The 19,347-nt window shown below is 38.9% G+C and overlaps 1 non-coding gene across 1 annotated transcript; it reads left to right on the top strand.

Annotated features, from left to right (window-relative positions):
- The first annotated feature begins 4,722 nt into the window (after nucleotides 1–4,722).
- Nucleotides 4,723–4,829, top strand: LOC128281939 (small nucleolar RNA R71). Its single transcript, XR_008272231.1, has one exon. It is a non-coding gene; the product is annotated as a small nucleolar RNA R71 (small nucleolar RNA).
- The last annotated feature ends 14,518 nt before the right edge of the window (nucleotides 4,830–19,347 follow it).

The raw sequence follows: 19,347 nt of genomic DNA on the forward strand, positions 1-19,347 counted from the left end.
GGACGATTGAATATTAGTTTTATCATCGATAGTTTTTATAGCATTATCTAGAGTCTTAGAGGTTTTGACTGAGTCGCGTGCTTGGAGTGTTACTGCGTCGTCACCTACACGAAGTGTTAGCTCTCCTGTGCCTACATTAATAATGGTTCTAGCAGTTGCTAAAAATGGACGTCCTAAAATTAGAGGTACCTCTGTAACACCCCGAACCCGAGACCGTTGCCGGTGTCGGACACGAGGGGTTAACAAGCCAAAACCACTTATGGCACCGATTAATTTGACATTCCAGGCAAGCTGGAAAACTGCGTTGCTGTCGCCTTAAAAGCATATCTCGAGTTTCACAACTCGAAACTGATTCCATAAATTTTCCCTGAATTTAGACTCATATATCCATCCATGGATTTATTTCTAGAATTTTTGGTCGGGCCAATTGGTACAGTTTATTAGTTAAAGTCACCCATGTTACAGGGGTCGACTACACTGACCTTCGCACGTTACAACTTGAATATCTCTCTGTACAGGGTTTCAATACTGATGCCATTTGTTTCTAATGAAACTAGACTAAAAAAGGAATCTGCACATATTAGGCATGACTTCTAATTCATTCTGGATAATTTATGGTAAATTTTCAAAGTCCCGACAGGGGACCCAGAAACCGTTCTGGCCCTGTCTCACGATAACTTTAATATCTCTTAACACGTAACTCCTATGACCGTTTCGTTTCTTCCATATGAAAGTAGACTCATCAAGGTTCATTTACATAATTCTTTCACTATTTAATACCATCCCTACAATTTTTGGTGATTTTCACATTCCCGTCACTGCAGCTGGCAGCACCTGTTTTAAGGTAGGTCTTACCTATTTTGTAGTCTCCATGAACCAACTAGTCTTGCCATACATAGGTTCACCTATGATCATTTTAGCCATTCCAATGGCTGATCATGTGACCAACACTCCCATTTCCAATCCATAATCACATCATGAAACCATATATATATATACAAATCACAAATGGTCTAAGTTCGTACTTTACTTCTACGAGCCATTTTCGCATGGCCGTACACATGTACATCACAACACATTTGAACCAACAAGGGTAGTCCTATACATGCCATTTCAAAGTTCAACCAAAATTATACCAAAATGGAGGCTTTGATAGTGTGGATGACTTGACTTCAATGATCCCGTATCCGATCGCTAACTAACAAAATCTATAAAGCAGAGAGCCAAAGCAACGGGTAAGCATTTTTATGCTTAGTAAGTCTCAAGCAATAAAATCAGCTTTAACTAAAGCATTACATTCACATAGCCAAATGAATCATTTCATTAATACACATTCACATAATCATACTTACTTCACACTTCATCATTGTATACTTTCACAAGATATCAACCAATTCAATAGCTGAAAATTTGTTAGTCGATTGAACGAATGTTACTCAAACATATCGACTTTTCCAATGCACATATAAACAAACCTTATCCTTTGGGCTTTTCGAGCGTACTAATTAAATTTATTACAGCAACGAACGCTCACCTTCAGCCCAAGCTTCTTCGGAATACAACCGGATATAACCACATGCACGAATGCCTTCGGGTCTTAGCCCGGATAGAACGACTTGCACAAATGCCTTCGGGTATTAGCCCGGATTTAACAACAATGCCTTCGGGTCTTAGCCCGGATTTAGTCACTAGCATAATTGCCTTCGGGTCTTAACCCAGATTTAACTACTAGCATAAATGTCTTCGGGACTTAGCCCGGATATCATTTAATTGCTCATGCACACACATACATCAATAGTCATTACACATCCATGTTTCGTTTTCGTTACTAAGGCTCAAACACAAACATATCACTAGCATAATCGCCTTCGGACTTAGCCCGTATCATTCAAATACTCATACACACATAAATCAATAATCATTACACATCCATATTTCATTTCACATAATTGAGTAGGGTCATTTCTTGAGGACTTACCTCGGATGTTGTCGAACGGCTTCAACGGCTATTCGATCACTTTTTCCTTCCCCTTATCCAATTGTGGCCCTCTAAGCTCTCGAGCTTTATGTTAACAAGTAAATTGATTTAGTCGTTTGAATATCAAAGGGGAATCCAAGGTACTTAGCCCTTATAAGGCTGCACACAATTATATTCACACACTTGAGCTCATTAATTATAACATAGCATCAAGCACTCATATGGCCGATTATACTTAGTCATACTTGCACCAAATCAACAATAATTTCAAGGTTTTTCATACTATACATGCACTAGGCCGAATGTACATGCAAATTTCACAACCATTCTTCAACAAATTTCTCCTTTAAAGAAACATATTTATCACTTTCTTCATAACCAAAACATCATGTGCAAACATATATACACATATAGGTGTAAGGTCAATTTCAAGGTATCCATAACCATCCAAAACACAAATTTTAACTAACATGCAAGAAGCATAAACCATGCTCATGAATGCATCATGGCGAATACATCACAATCATGCCCTTTCAACTTCGGTCATGGTTAAACAAAAAAAACTCAATGTCTTACTCAAGATTGCTACAAAGAAATTTCAAGAGTAGTCAATCCATCATTGCATGCATCATTAGCAAGCTTCACATTTAGCATGCAATGGCTTTAACACAATAATAACCTTGGCCAAATACCATTTCCATGGCATAACAAGGATTTGAACCATGGCTAACATGAACATCAAGTTAGCAACCAAAACATGCATGAATCTCATGACACAACCTCATACATACCTTAATCTTGATGCAAGTTTAGCCAAATCTCCTTCTAGATCTCTTCTAAACAAAGAAAATGAAGCAAAAATCTCTTCTTCCTCTTAAGAATTTCGCCAAAGGAAGGAGGGGAAAAGATGAACAAATTTTTTTGTTTTTCTTTATCACCTACACGGCAATGGGGGGATGCTACACTCACACACATTTTTTTTTTGTTTCTCTTCCCACATTTTAATTATTAATCATTTCTCTCATGCTCCATTAACAAAACATGTTTCAACATGTTTTCTTTGCCCATAAACCATGTCATGGCGGCCACCACCTATAAAAGGGGAATTTGACATGCAAGTCCATTGTTTTGCATGCATGCTTTAATTAGTCATCACACATTTCCCCATCATACTTTCAAAGTTTACTACTAGGTCCTTTCTAGTGAAATTCACATTTATAGCTCTAAATCAAAACATCAAAAATGTCACACATGAATACACACATATTATAGGCATCAAAATAAATTTTAGATTATTTTTTATGCCTCGGTTTTGTGGTCCCGAAACCACATTCCGACTAGGTCAATTTTGGGCTATCACAACCTCGTTATCCTCATCCATATCTAAGACAACGAAGTCTACTGGGTAAATAAATTTATCAATTTTAACGAGAACGTCTTCAATAATACCCTTAGGAAATCTAACTGTTTTGTCAGCCAATTGTATGCTCATCCTAGTCTGTTTGGGTTTCCCAAGACCTAGTCGTTTAAAAATTTTATATGGCATAACATTTATACTTGCCCCCAGATCAGCTACAGCATTATTCACAGATAGACTACCAATTAAGCAAGGAATTGTAAAACTCCCTGGATCTTTCAATTTGTTAGGTAGCTCATTCTTTAGAATAGCTGAGCAGACTGCATTGAGTTCCACATGTGATGTAGCATCTAATTTCCTTTTATTGCTCAGAAGTTCCTTTAAGAATTTTGCTGAGTTGGGCATCTACGAAAGAACTTCAATAAAGGGTAAATTAATATGTAATTTCATTAAGAGTTTGACAAACTTACCGAAGTGTTCTTCTGTTCTGTCTTTCGTCATCGCTTTAGGATATGGCACATGAGGTTCATGAGTTGTAGTTACCTGTTTGGGATAATTATTGTTTACCTCTTCTCGTCCTTTGTTCATCGCGTTGTCTTGCTATATTTCTATCTTAGGTGCAATGAATCCTTCCTTATCTTGAGTGCTAATTGCATTGAGGTGTTCCCTCGAATTAGGTTCAGTATTACTTAGTAGGCTACCTTGTGGTCATTCGGAGATTAGTTTGGATAACTGGCTTATCTGAGTTTCGAGTCCTTAGATCGATGCTTGTTGATTCTTAAGTGCTGTCTCGGTATTTTAGAAACGGGTTTCTGACACCAAGATGAATTTAGAAAGCATCTTTTCAAGGTTTGGTTTTTTCTCCTGTTGATAAGGTGGCTGTTGAAAACCCTGAGGATTTTGTGGCTTCTGATTCCCTTGACCTCCCCAGGAAAAATTGGGGTGGTTCCTCCAACCTGCATTATAAGTATTACTGTATGGGTTATTTTGAGATCTAAAGTTATTATTACCCATATAGTTGTCTTGTTCCTCTTCAGTTGTGGGATTGAAGGATTGATATTCTGTATGCACACCTCCTCTGCTTGAGTCACACCCCATTACTGGATGTACCTGCGTAGAACCAAGAAAACTATCAATCTTTTTATTGAGAAGTTCTACCTAATTAGAGAGCATGGTGACTGAATCGATGTTTTAGATGCCGACTATTTTCGTTGGCTTTGTCCTCATAACTTGCCACTGATAGTTGTTCAGTGACATCTCCTCTATGAATTCATAGGCATCTTCCGGTGTTTTATTGTTGATGGTTCTGCCAGCAGCTGCGTCAATCATTTGTCTTGTCGAAGGATTCACACCATTGTAAAACGTTTGAACTTGCAACCAAAGCGATAACCGATGGTGAGGGCACCTTCTCAGTAAGTCCTTGTATCTCTCCCATGCATCGTAACGTGTTTCTAAATCTATCTGCACAAAAGAAGAGATATCATTACGCAATTTAGCCGTTTTAGCCAGCGAAAAATATTTTAGTAAGAACTTCTCGGTCATTTGTTCCCAAGTAGTGATAGACCCTCGTGGTAACGAGTTCAACCACTGTTTAGCTTTGTTTCTCAGTGAAAAGGGAAATAACCGAAGATGAATGGCATCATCAGAAATGCCATTGATTTTGAATGTATCACAAAATTCAAGAAAATTCCCCAAGTGCGTGTTGGGATCCTCATACTGCAAACCATCAAACTGAACAAATTATTGTATCATCTGACTTGTGTTAGGTTTTAGTGCGAAATTATTGACAGCAATAGCAGGTCTAACTATACTAGACTCAGTTCCTATTGAAGAAGGTTTAGCATAGTCATACATAGTACGTGGAGCAGGATTTTGATTAGCTGCAATTGCAGGAGGCAGCTGATCGCCTGGGTTTTCAGCCATCTCGTCGGTTGGGGTTTGAGTATCGTCTTCTTGCTCGTTCACTGTGTAGCGTAAACTACGCCTTATTTCTCTTTGATTTTTGTGAATTGTACGATCGATTTCTTCGTCAAAGAGTAATGGTCCTGAAGGGTTTCTTCTAGTCATAAACTATAAAACCTACCAAGAGAGAGAAAAAAGTAAATTAATAAATAATAAAATAAAATAAAATTGCAAGAAAAATAAATGGCTAAAGTAATAAAAATTTAGTGTTCCTAATATTTTAGTTCCCCGGCAGTGGCGCCAAAAACTTGATCGCGTGATTCGTAACAAGTAATAAATATTTATAATGAAGATCAAACCTAGACTAACTATTATCACGACGAAAAGGCAAGCGCACCTATCGAACAATAGTATAGTAACGACAAGACCGGGATATCGTACCCAAGGGAACCAAAAGTACTAGTAATAACTATCTTTTTATTATCTAGCCTAAGAATAAAAGGGTTGGTTTTAATTAACTAATTGTTTAAACTAATTAACTGATTTAATTAAAGCAAAGAGAAAATTTAGAAAAAGACTTGAAGAAAAGTAATTGATAAAGACGACACCCAAGGAGGAATCCACCTAGATTTCACTTGTTATCTGACTCTGAACCGGACGATTTATTCACTTGACTTGATCCGTGAGACTCCCTAACCTATGTTATTATCCCTTTCGAGACTAATAACGTCTAACCCTCAGTTGAATTAATCAAAATTTCTTTCTTAATTAAAACCCCTAGGGAAGCATTAAATCACTCTATGGACTCTCATATTAGGTTTCACCCTAATCCGGCAAAATCTCGTAACCCTATTTCTATGCGTTCGATCAACTCCGCTTAATTATGCCAAATCTACTCTTAGGCAGGGTCTATTCCTCCTCTGCATAAGCACATCAAATCATGAATTAATACTCGAAATATTAACTCAAGCATTAAGAACACATAATTAAGAACAAATCAAGTATTTATCATACAGTTCAGATAATAATAACAAGATCCATCATAAGTTTTATCCCCCTTAGGTATCTAAGGGGTTTAGTTCATAATAAAATAAGAGTACATCTCAAGAGTATGAAAATAACAAAACATAAAGAAAACTCTAAAACCCCTGAAGGAATTCTGAGAGAGATCTTCAGTCTTGGAGTAGCTCCGGCTTTTGAGATGGATCGTCTGGCTTTCTTCAAGTAATTCTTGGCGCGTGGTTCTGTATTCTAGAAAAGTTTTGGAGAGAGCGACCCCCTTCTAGGTCACACTTAGGGTGTTTATATAGGCTTTGGATTGGCTTTCTTCCTCCCTAAGTATCCTTTTCCTTGTAAAATACAACTCTTTGAAAAAGGGACACGCCCGTGTGCCGCAGCCGTGTGACGTGATTACCAGGCCTTGTTTGATCCGTTGAATTGCACACGACCGTGTGGGCTCAATGGCCAGGCCGTGTATATCGTGAAAACCTTTGTCGACACCTCCGAAGGACACGACCATGTGAGATGCCTGTGTGGCAAGGCTTACGATGTGTCATCTTCTCGATTTGGTCCGTTTTGTTCATTTTTAGTTCGTTTTTGGCTCCTTTCGACTCTTGGTGCTCTCCTGAGTACAAAACATGAAATAACCGGATTAAGAGCACCAAAATCCACAAATCTAGTAATAAAAATCCATAAATATGCTAAGTATTTGGGGTATATATATGTATAATTTGGCATTTATCACACCCCTAACTCGTATTTATCGCCGGAATAAGGTTAAATGCGTTACCAGACATATCGGAACATTCACAAATACTTAAGCATAACATAATCAAAACATATAATAATAATTCACAATTGTCCCTTATATAGGTCTTCGAGACCCAAAACATGCTGTAGAAAGGGGTCGGGACTAAACCGAGCTCATACAAAAATTTTTGAAACTTAAACATTTTTCAAAGTTACAGAGGTCACACGCCTGTGTGAACAAGCCATGTGCCTCACACGACTTTAGACACACACGTGTATCTAGGCTGTGGTGAAATAGGGCATACATACTGACTTGCCCACGAGGCCATAAGACAAGCCCGTGTGCCAGGCTGTGTGAAAATTAGGGAGGCTACTAACTTGGATCACACGGCTAGTCACACGCCCGTGTGTCTAGCTCGTGTTTGAAACTAACTTGGCCACACGACCTAGCACACGCTCGTGTGTGTGACCGTGTGGTCTGCCCAGGCTCATTTTGAAATGACCATTGAGCAACACGACTAAGACACACGCCCATTCCTTGCCCGTATGGGAAAAAATAGGCCATTTACAAGGCACAAGCATCAAACCACAATATTTCATACCAAAATTTCAACAATTTCAACCACAATATATACATCATAAATACCATATCATTATCAACAAATTTCATGCTTAATAACCATACCAAATTATCCCAAATCATAAGACAAAATCATATCTAAACATTTGTTACCTAATGTGACAGCCCTAAATTGACCCTAGTCGGAAAGTGGTTTCGGGACCGTTAACCCGAGTCACCGAAGTATTTGAATATGATATTTATTGTCTAAAATATGTGAATATGAATGTGTGAAAGTTTTAAGCTTCGATTTAGTCGATTGCATGTGAATTTAATTAATAGGACTTATGTGTGACACTTTTAAAAGGTGATAGGTTAATCTATAAGGACCTATTAATGCATGTTATAAAAATGATGGGTTTGCATGTCAAATTTCCATTTATAATAAGTAGTGGCCGGCCATGGTATGGGTCATTGATGATAATATGTATTTTCTATTAGCATTATTAGTTTACCAAATAAAATAAGGAATTAAGAATAATAAAACATGTGGTAAACGGGAGGAGAAACCAAAGTTTTCATCTTTGCTCCTCATTGCCGTGACTAGGAGAGAACAAGCTTGGAAAAATTCAGCTATGGTGGTTAGCTAAATCAAGGTAAGTTCAAGGATGATTCTTGGATTTCTAGCATTTTTTTTTTGAGTTAGTCATTAAGCTCCTTGCTTAGCCCATGTCCAAATTTTGAATCTTGTTGGTAACATGAGTAATCGGTTAAGAGAAAATGTTCAAGAAATGGTTGTTGTTCATGTTATTTAGATGAAAAGAAAAAAATTGGTAGTTAGGTGAAGTAGAATCTAACAAATGAGCACATATGTGCATTAGTTGCTAGATGGAGAAAAATCAGCTAGCAAGTTGAGTACTAAGGCCGAATATGATTTTGGATATTATTGGGCAATGTATGTGTTTTGAATTGATGGAATGGAGAGGATGCTTTAATTGTGTTATGAACAATTATATGTTAAATTAAGGTTTGCTAAGCTAGCTATTAAGGTGAAGTGCAAATGTTAGTATTTGATTGCTAGTGTATATATGGGTAATAGCCGAAATGAAGATGCTTGATGTCATGAATAAATGTTGTTTATATGTTTGGGAATTGAGTAAAAATTTGATGTTTAATCACTTAAGGATTCGGCATTGTTTAAGATAATTTACTTAAAATGTGATTTTGAATGTTATGAGTATTGGGATGTAAGTATATGTGTGTGCTTGGTCATAGGAGTTTGCTATGAAATTTTGTTTGGTTGAGTGATGAATGGCCGAATGAACTATAAGCTAGGGTGGATAAATTTTGTACATAAGTAGTGTGTGTGACTATTGGTTAATGAATATTCGGCATAATGGGGTTTATGAGTAAATGGCATAATATATATATATATATATATATATATGTGTGTGTGTGTGTGTGTGAATATGTGGTAGTGCATAAAACAAGAAATCGATTAAGTTGGGATGATCACACATAGGTATATTCGGCTTGTAGTTTTATAAATGTGATATGAGTATTTTGTTTGTAAATGAGTAGTAAATATGTTAAGAATGGTTCTAAAATGTATATGGATGCCGCGTGATTGTGTTTGATTGGGAAGTAAATTGTTTGATTTAGCTCAAGAGCTTAGAGGATCAAAGTTGGATAAGGGAAAGGAAAAAGTGATCGAATAGCCGTTGAAATCGTTTGACAACATCTGAGGTAAGTTTTCAAGTAATGAAACTTAGTTTATGATTTGATTAAGTCATGACATATAAGCATAACAAATAAACGGTGATATAATGATTCTACTTGAATTGTATATTGAGGTGATTAGTTTATACCTTGACGGGTAGCTGAATGTGTATAGAGATCATGTTATAAAGCAAATCAAAATCATGCTCTTTGTATGTGGCTATTGAGCCGAAAATGGTAATGGTTGATAAGCGTCTTGTGTTCGAATTCTAGTTATGATAATGAAATATGGATGTGTCATGATTTATTGGTATATGTGCTTGATTATTCGGATGATATCCTGCTAAGCCCGAAGGCATTTGTGCAAGTTACTATATCCTGGCTAAGTCTCAAGGCATTTGTGCGAGTAGTTGCTATACCCGGCTAAGTCCCAAGGCATTTGTGCTAGTGACTATATCCTGCTAAGTCCCAAGGCATTCATGCTAGTGACTATATCCTGCTAAGACCAAGGCATTTGTGTGAGTTGCTATATCCGCTAAATCCAAGATACTTGGGTTTGGAAGCGGCGATATTGCTATAATAATTTCAATTAATATGCTCATGAAATACAAACGATAAGGTATGTTTCGTATATGCATCGGAAAGGTTGATTCCTTTCAAATAGTACTCGCTCAATTGATTAACGAGCTTCTGGCCTCTAGTTAGGTTTGATACCACGTGTATGAATATATTGGTTGAAGCGTGAAGAAATTATGATTTTGAGAATGTGCATATATGAAATTATTCATTTAGTCATATGAACGCTATACTTTAGTCGTAAATAATTTCGTTACTCAAAACTTACTAAGCATTAAATGCTTATTCATTTCTTTAATTCTCTGTTTTATAGATTTTTGTTCGTCACTATCGGACTCGGGATTGTCGAAGTCGAAGTCGTCCACACTATCTAAGCCCTTTTGGTACTCTTTTAGTTAAACGTTGATAATGGCATGTATAGGACTAACCTTTGTTGTTAATCAAGTACCTTTGGTAATGTGTATATATTCGGATAGCCATGCAAAAATGGCTTAATTATTTTGAGCATAGTATTAAAATCATTTTGTATATATATGGTTAATGAGAGGTGTGGAAACGTTTGGCAATGATTAGCCATTGGAATGGTTAATCACGATCATATTTGGTGCTATGTATGTCAAATGGCTAGTTGAATCATGGAAACTATGAAATAGGTGAAATTTACCTTAAAATAGATGCTGACAGCAGCAGTAATGTGAGTTTGAAAATTCACTAAAAATAGTAGAAATGTAATTAAATAATGAATAAATTATGTAATCGAACCTTGATGAGTCTATTTTCATATGGAAGAAGCAAAAAGACCATATGGGCCGTATTATATGAGATGTTTAAGTTTTCGTGAAACAGGGCCAGAACCGTTACTGGATCCCCTGTTCTGACTTTGAAAATTTACCATAAATTAACCAGAAATAATTAGAAGTCATTCTTTATATGTACAGATTCCTTTTTGAGTCTGGTTTCATTAGAAACAAACGGTATATGTATTTAAGCCCTGTACAGGGAGATATTTAAGTCGTAATGCATGAAGGTCAGAGTAGTCAAACCCTGAAATAGGGGAGATTTTAACTAATAAAATGTACTAATTGGCCTGACCAAAAATTCTAGAAAAAACTCTGTAGATGGATATATGAGTCTACTTTCAGGTAAAATTTACGGAATCAGTTTTTGAGTTTTGGAACTCGAGATATGATTTTTAAGGTGACAGTGACGCAGTTAGCCAGCTTGTCTGAAATTTTAAAATGAACTGTAAATAAATGAATTAAGTTCGTTAACACCTCGTGTTCGACTCGGAAGCGGTCTCAAAGTGCGGGCGTTACAATTTTATTGGTATCGAGCTACGGTTTAGTCGATTCTAGGACTACCGTAATACGTTCGGTCTAGCTATACATGCCATTATGTGTCTATTTGATAGTGTGGTGATTTACGGCGATTAAAAATGTGTTTGTTTATAGTAATGGATCCGATCCCAACCGAAGCGGTGGTGATGATCTTGAGAGTGTAGCACCTGCTCCGCACAAGGGACAGCGGTGGACTCTCAACCTATTGCTAGTAATCGAATGACGAAGCTAGACAGGCTTTTATAGCGTAATGAATGATTGGTTCAACCAATACATTCGAACTAATACTACTGTTCCACAACCCCATTTCCGACTAATACAACCCCTGACTGCGATATCTCGTAACGACGGATAAAGTTAAATAAGCCCCAGTTGATAGAATCCAAAAACACGGGACTCTTGAATTTAAAGCTACAGACAGCTGACGATGCGAGCAAGCTGAATTTTGGTTGGACAACACTATTCGGTGCTTGATGAACTATCTTGCACACGGTGAATGCCTAAAGTGTACGATCTCCTTGCTACGTGATTACGCCTACTATTGGTGGAATCGTTGATTTCTCTTGTGCCGAGAGCAAGTAACTTGGGAGTTTTTCCAAACCGAGTTTGAAAAAAGTATATCGACGAGATTCATTGATCAAAAGCGAAAAGAATTTCTTGAACTTAAACAAGGTTCCATGTCGGTTCTCGATTATGAGCGAAAGTTTGTAAGGCTTAGCCGATCTGCGTGAGAATGCATTTCTTGAAGTGTGATGTGTAAAAGTTTGAAGATGGGTGAACGATGATATAAAGTCGTATGTTGGCATTTTAGAAATCGAGAATTTGTGGTACTTGTCGAGCGAGCTTGCAAAGTCAAGAGCTCGATGAGGAGAAAAGAAAAGGCGATATGGGAGCAAAGGAGTTTAAGTAAGAGATCTTGGAAAGCCCTTTCAACATCATCGAAGAAATTTAGAGATGATTTAGGCCGATCTAGAGACATGTTGGGCTTTTCTAGGCGAGACCGTGATCGACCCTCGTGAGTACGAGTTACTTGATCGCCAGATGTTGGAAATGATCGTCAAGGTAGAACAGTGCGATATTGTGGTAAATGGCATTCGGGAGTTGTAGATTCCATGATCGCTCTTGTTACAAGTACGGATCAGTTGACCACTTTATTAAAGATTGCCCGAGATTGTCTGAACAGAATGTAAATCAGAGTGGGAAACTGGGTGCTACTACTGCTCGAGGTAGACCATCTAAAAATGCGGGGAATGCTAGTGGCGGTCAGAGAGGATCTAGAGATTTTACCACCAAATCGAGGCTCGTGCTCTGCCGAGCTTATGCTATACGTGCGCGAGGATGCTTCTTCGCTTTGATATTATTACGGTACATTCACTCTCTTTGATACTAATGTGATTGCATTGATTGACCCTAGTTCTACTCATTCTTATGTATGTGAGACTTTAGCATCCAAGAAGACTTTACTGTTGAGTCTCTTGAGTTCGTTATTAGAGTGTCGAATCCTTGGGTCATTGTGTGCTTGTTGATAAGGTGTGTAAGAAATGTCCCTTAGTAATTGAGGTTCCCATTTTCCGTGGACTTGATGCTTTTACCGTTTGATGAATTTGATGTTATTCTCGGTTTGGATTGGTTGACCGTGCATGATGCGGTTGTGAATTGCAAAAGCAAGACTATTGATTTGAGGTGTGCAAATAATGAGATAATCCGAGTTGAGTCTCTCGTCTTGAATGGATTGCCAACAATAATATCCTCGACGTTAGCTCAAAAATATGTGAGAAAGGGGTGTGACGCGTATCTTGCATACGTGCTTAATAATGAAAAATCGGAAAGAAACTTGAATCGGTACGATGGTTTGTGAATATCCGGATGTTTTTCCCAAGAATTACTTGGGGTTACCACTGTTGGGAGGTAGAGTTTGGCATCGAACTTCTACGGGACTACACGATTCGATAGCTCCGTGTCGTATGGCACCAACGAATTAAAGAACTAAAACTCATTTGCAAGAGTTGACGGATAGAGGTTTTGCTCAACCGAGTTTTTCACCTTAGGGTGCACCAAGATTGTTTGTGAAAAGAAGGACGGAACCATGAGGTTGTGCATCGACTATCGTCACCGAATAAAGTGACAATAAAGAATAAATATCCGCTACAGCGTATTGATGATTTTTTGATCAACTAAAGGGAGCCTCGGTGTTTTCAAAGATAGATTTGAGATCGGGTTATTATCGATTCTGAATTCGAGATAAAATCGCTTTGAGCGAGATCGTTCACTACGAGTTCTTAGTGATGCCGTTTGGGCTCACTAATGCCCAGCGATATTATGGATTTGATGAATCGGATCTTCAGACCGTTTTTGGATCGGTTTGTAGTTGTGTTTATTGATGATATTTTGGTCTATTTGAGAAATGAAACCGATCATGCTGAACACCTGGGGTTAGTGTTGCAGGTTTTACGGGATAAGCCGTTATATGCTAAGTTCAGTAAATGTGAGTTATGGTTGAGAGAAGTTAGCTTTTTGGGACATGTGGTATTTGCATCGGGTATTCGAGTTAATCCAAGCAAAATTTCAGCCGTTTAGCTGAAGCCCAGAAATATTACGAGGTTCGAGCTTTTGGGACTTACCGGTTACTACTGACGGTTTGTAAAGGGTTTCTCGATGATAGCCACACCAATGACGGCTACTTGAGAAAGATGTTAAGTTCAATGGTCGAAAAATGTCGAAAAGTTTCGATCAACTAAAACTTACTTGATCGAAGCTCCATTGCTAGTGCAAACTGAATCGAGCAAAGAGTTTGTCATTCTGATGGCGCATCCTTACTTAGGTTGGGTTGTGTATTGATGCAAGAAGGTCGAGTTGTAGCTTATGCGTCGAGACAATTGAAGCCACATGAGAAAAATTATCAACCCATGATCTCGAACTAGCGCCATCGTATTCGCTTTGAAAATATGGCGACATTACTTATTTGGTGAGAAGTGTCATGTATATTCGGATCACAAAAGTCTCAAATATTTGATGACTCAAAGAGACTTGAATCTGCGATAAAGACGTTGGCTCGAGTTGTTAAAAGATTATGAGCTTGTCATTGACTACCACCCGGGAAAGGCTAATGTGGTTGCGGATGCTTTAAGTCGTAAATCACTGTTTGCTTTACGAGTGATGAATGTACACCTGTCTGTTCTATCCGACAATGTGTTAGTAGCAGGAGATGTCTCGTTTCATACCATGCCACCAAAGCCGACGTTTCAAGTCGTTGTACATCTTCGTGCTCCCCGGGTGGATTGCCATTCGGCTACAATGGGCTTCGTTTAGAATTATCGAAATAAGTTCCGAATTCTTTGGAACACACAGACGAATTCTGAACCTCAAACAATCGTCATCATCAATTTGAAACTCCGATTCCTTGTTTGGAACACACTCAGCCCGTTTTGCAACCAACTCATCGTCAACTTTCTGAGCTTCACGAATTTGATGAGTCAACAATGGTTTGGCCTTTAATTCGGCTACTAACACATTGTCGGGTAGAATAGACAAGTGTACATTCATCGTCGTAAAGCAAACAGTGATTTCCGGCTTAAGGCGTCCGCAACCACATTAGCCTTTCCTGGTGATAATCAATGACAAGCTCATAATCTTTTAACAACTCGAGCCAACGTCTTTGTCGCAGATTTAAGTCTCTTTGAGTCATCAAATATTTGAGACTTTTGTGATCCGAATACACATGGCACTTCTCACCAAATAAGTAATGTCGCCATATCTTTAAGGCGAATCGATGACGACCAATTCGAGATCATGGGTCGGATAATTTTTCTCATGTGGCTTTAATTGTCTCGACGATAGGCCACAACTCGACCTTCTTGCATCAATACGCAACCTAACCCAAGTAGGGAGGCGTCACTATAGATGACAAATTCTTTGCCGATTCGGCCGCACTAATACCGGAGCTTCCGTCAAATGAGTTTTCAATTGATCAAAACTTTTCGACACTTTTCCGTCCATTCGAACTTGACATCTTTCTAAAGCGCTTTCGTCATGGGTGTGGCTATCATCGAGAATCCTTTTACAAACCGCTGGTAGTAACCGAAAGTCCCAAAAGCTCGAACCTCGAGAATATTTCTGAGGCTTCCAGCTAAGTATGGTTGAAATTTTGCTCGGTCGACTCGAATACCCGGCGCAGATACCACATGACCCAAGAAGCTAACCTCTCTAACCGAACTCACACTTGTCAACTTAGCGATAACCGCTATCCCGTAAAATTTACAACACTAATCTCGGTGCTCCGCATGTTCGGTCTCATCTCTTGAATAGACCAAGATGTCGCCAATGAACACAACTACGAATCGATCCAAGCACGGTCCAAGATCCGATTCATCAAATCCATAAATACCGCAGGGCATTAGTGAGCCCAAACGGCATCACTAAGAACTCGTAGTGACCATATCTCGCTCAAGGCGCTTTGGGTATATCCGATCTCGGATTCAAGAATCGATAATAGCCCGATCTCAAATCTATTTTTGAGAACACCGAGGTTCTTCAGCTTGATCGAACAAATCATCGATACGCAGTAACGGATATTTGTTCTTTATTGTCACTTTATTAAGTCGACGATAGTCGATGCACAACCTCATGGTTCCGCCCTTTTCACAAACAACACCGGTGCACCCTAAGGTGAAAAACTCAAGCGAGCAAAACCTCTATCCACCAACTCTTGCAACCGAGCTTTCAACTCCTTTAATTCCGTTGGTGCCATACGATACGGAGCTATCGAAATCGGTGTGGTCCTAGGTATAAGCTCAATACCAAACTCTACCTTCCGAACAGTGGCAAACCCGGTAATTCTTCGAAAACATCCGGTATTCACAAACCACCAAGCACAGATTCAGTTTTATTTCTAACTCCTTATCATCAAGTACATACGCAAGGTATGCTTCGCACCCTTTTCTTACATATTTCGGGCCAACATTGATGATATTACAGCTTGGCAACCCTTCAAGTCCGTAGACTCAATTCAATCATCTCGTTATTTGCGCACCTCAAATCAATAGTCTTGCTTTTGAAATTCACAACCGCATCATGCACGGTCAACCAATCTAAACCGAGTATAACATCAAATTCGCTAAACGGCAATGACTTCAAGTCCGCGGAAAATAGGAATCTCAATTACTAGGGGCATTTCTTACACACTTTGTCGGCGAAAGCACGTAATTCACCCAAGGGATTTGACACCAATTACGAACTCAAGAGACTCAATAGGAAAGTCTTCTCGATGCTAAGGTTTCGCATATATAAGAATGAGTAGAACCGTGGTCAATCAAAGCAATCACATTAGTATCAAAGAGAGTGAAAGTACTGTAATAACATCCGGCGAGGAAGCATCCTCACGTCGCGTATGGCATAAGCCCTAGCGGAGCGCAAGCCTCGGATCTGGTCGTAGCATCTCTAGATCCTCTCGACCACCACTAGTATTGCCAGATTTCTAGATGGTCTACCTCGAGCCGTGGTAGCGCTTCGGTTTCCCACACCGATCTACATTCTGCTCGCACAACCTCCGGCAATCTTTAATGAAGTGGTCGATCGATCCGCACTTGTAACAGAGCGGTCATGGAATTTACAACTCCCGTAATGCCATTTGCCACAATATTGGCACTCGCTCGCTCGATGATCATTGCCAACACTAGCGATCAAGTGACTCGCGTGCCCATAGGGGTCGATCGCGGTCTCGCCTAGTAAAGCCCAAAGTGTCTCTAGATCGGCCTAAGCCATCTCTAAATTTCTTTGATGATCGTGGAAGGGCTTCCCAAGACCTCTTACTGAAACTCCCTTACTCCCACTTCACTTTCCTTTTCTCCATATCGAGCTCCTCGGCTTTGCACGCCGCTCGACAAGAGCCACAAACTCTGATTTCCAAAATGCCAACATACAGCTTTATATCATCATTCACCCATCTTCAAGCATTTACACATCACGACAAGAAATGCATTCTCGCTGCATCGCTAAGCCTCACAAACTTTCGCTCATAGTCGGAACCGACATGGAACCTTGTTTAAGTTCAAGAAATTCCTTCCGCTTTTGATCCATGAATCTTTGATCGATATAGTTTTTCCAAACTCGGTTTGGAAAAACTCCCAAGTTACTTGCTCTCGGGCACAATGTAAGTCGAGTACTCCACCAATAGTAGGCGTAATCACGTAGCAAGGAGATAGTACACTTTAGACATTCATCGGGCATACAAGATAGCTCATCGAAAATCTTGATAGTGTTGTCCAACCAAAATTCAGCTTGCTCGGCATCATCGCTATCTATAGCTTTAAATTCAAGAGCCCCATGTTTTCGGATTCTATCAATCTGGGGCTTATTCGACCTTATTTGGTCGATTCAGTGAGGCATCGAGGTGCGGGGTTGTATTAGTCGGGAATGGAGGTTGTGGAACAATGTGTTAGTTCGAATGTATTGGTTAAACCAATCATTCATCACGCTATAAAAGGCTTGCCTAGCCTCATCATTCGGATTGCTAGCAATAGGTTGAGAGTCCGCCGGCGCTGTCCCTTGTGCGGGAGCAGGCGCCACACTCTCCACATCATCAGCTGTCGCTCGGTTGGGATCGGGATCCATTACTATAAATAAACACAAATTCAAACGTCAGAAATCACCACACTATCAAATAATCACATAAAATGGCATGTATAGCCAGACCCAAACGCATTACGGTAGTCCTAGAATCGACTAAACCATAGTTCTGATACCAATAAAATTGTAACACCCCGTACCCGAGTCCGTTACCGGAGTCGAACACAAGGTGCACACAAACTTAACTTAATCATTTTCACTGTCCATTTAAAAATTTCCAGACAAGCTGGTTACTGCATCACTGTCGCCTTAAAAATCATATCTTGAGTTTCAAAACTCGAAAATCAGTTTCGTAATTTTTCTCCGAAACTAGACTCATATGTACATCTACAGATTTTTTTCTAGAATTTTTGGTCAAGCCAATTAGTACAGTTTATTAGTTAAAGTCTCCCCTATTCCAAGGTTCGACTACACTGACCTTTATGCATTTCGAATTGGATATCTTCCGGTACAGGTCTTCAATACTGATTCTGTTTGTTTCTTTATAAACTAGACTCAAAGAGGAATCTATACATATATGGTATGACTCCTAATCATCTCTGGTTAATTTACAATGAATTTCCAAAGTCGGAACAGGGGATCCAGAAACCGTTCTGGCCCTGTTTCACGAGAACTTTAATATCTCTTAACATATAACTCATATGACCATTTCGTTTCTTCCATATGAAAGTAGATTCATCAAGGTTAATTTACATAATTTATTCACTATTTAATTCCATTTCTACAAATTTTAGTGATTTTTCAAATGCTCACCACTGCTGCTGTCTGTATCTGTTTTCAAGGTAAACTTTACCTATTTCGTGGTTTCCATGGACCAACTAGAGTTTTGTCATACATAGGTCCACATATACTCATATTTAGCCATTCCAATGGCTGATCATTTGCCCAACACTTCCATTCCAGTCCATGCTCACATCATGAAACCATACATATATACATAAACACAAATAGTCTAATGCCATACTCCACTTTTACGAGCCATTTTCGCATGGCTGTACACACATACATCACAAAACGTATTTGAAAAACAGCAAAGGGTAGTCCTATACATGCCATATCCGGAGTTCAACTAAAAGAATACCAAAAGGGCTTTGATAGTGTGGATGACTTCGACTTGATGATCCCAAATCCGATAGCTAACGAGCAAAATCTATAAAACAGAGAAATAGAAAGCGGAGTAAGCAATTTATGCTTAGTAAGTTTGAGCAAGGGATTCCAAAGACAACAAAAGCATAGCAATCATATAGCTAACGGATAATTTCAGTATGCACAAATTCTCAATGTCATACTTATTTCACATTCCAACCCCTATATTCATACATAAGGGATCATCTTAGCCAAATACCGGAAGCTCATTACTCGATCGAGCGAATATCATTCAAGGAATAAACTAATTTCAAGCACATACGAACATACCTCATTGCTGGAATTTTTCAAGCGTATTAACTGAAATTTTACAGCAAGAACGCTCGTTCTCGAATCACGTACCTTGAATTTAACCGGATATAACGACTAGCTCAAATGCCTTCGGACAAACCCGGTTATA

Source organism: Gossypium arboreum, chromosome 1 (genome assembly GCF_025698485.1).
Source record: "Gossypium arboreum isolate Shixiya-1 chromosome 1, ASM2569848v2, whole genome shotgun sequence".
Lineage (NCBI taxonomy): Eukaryota > Viridiplantae > Streptophyta > Magnoliopsida > Malvales > Malvaceae > Gossypium > Gossypium arboreum.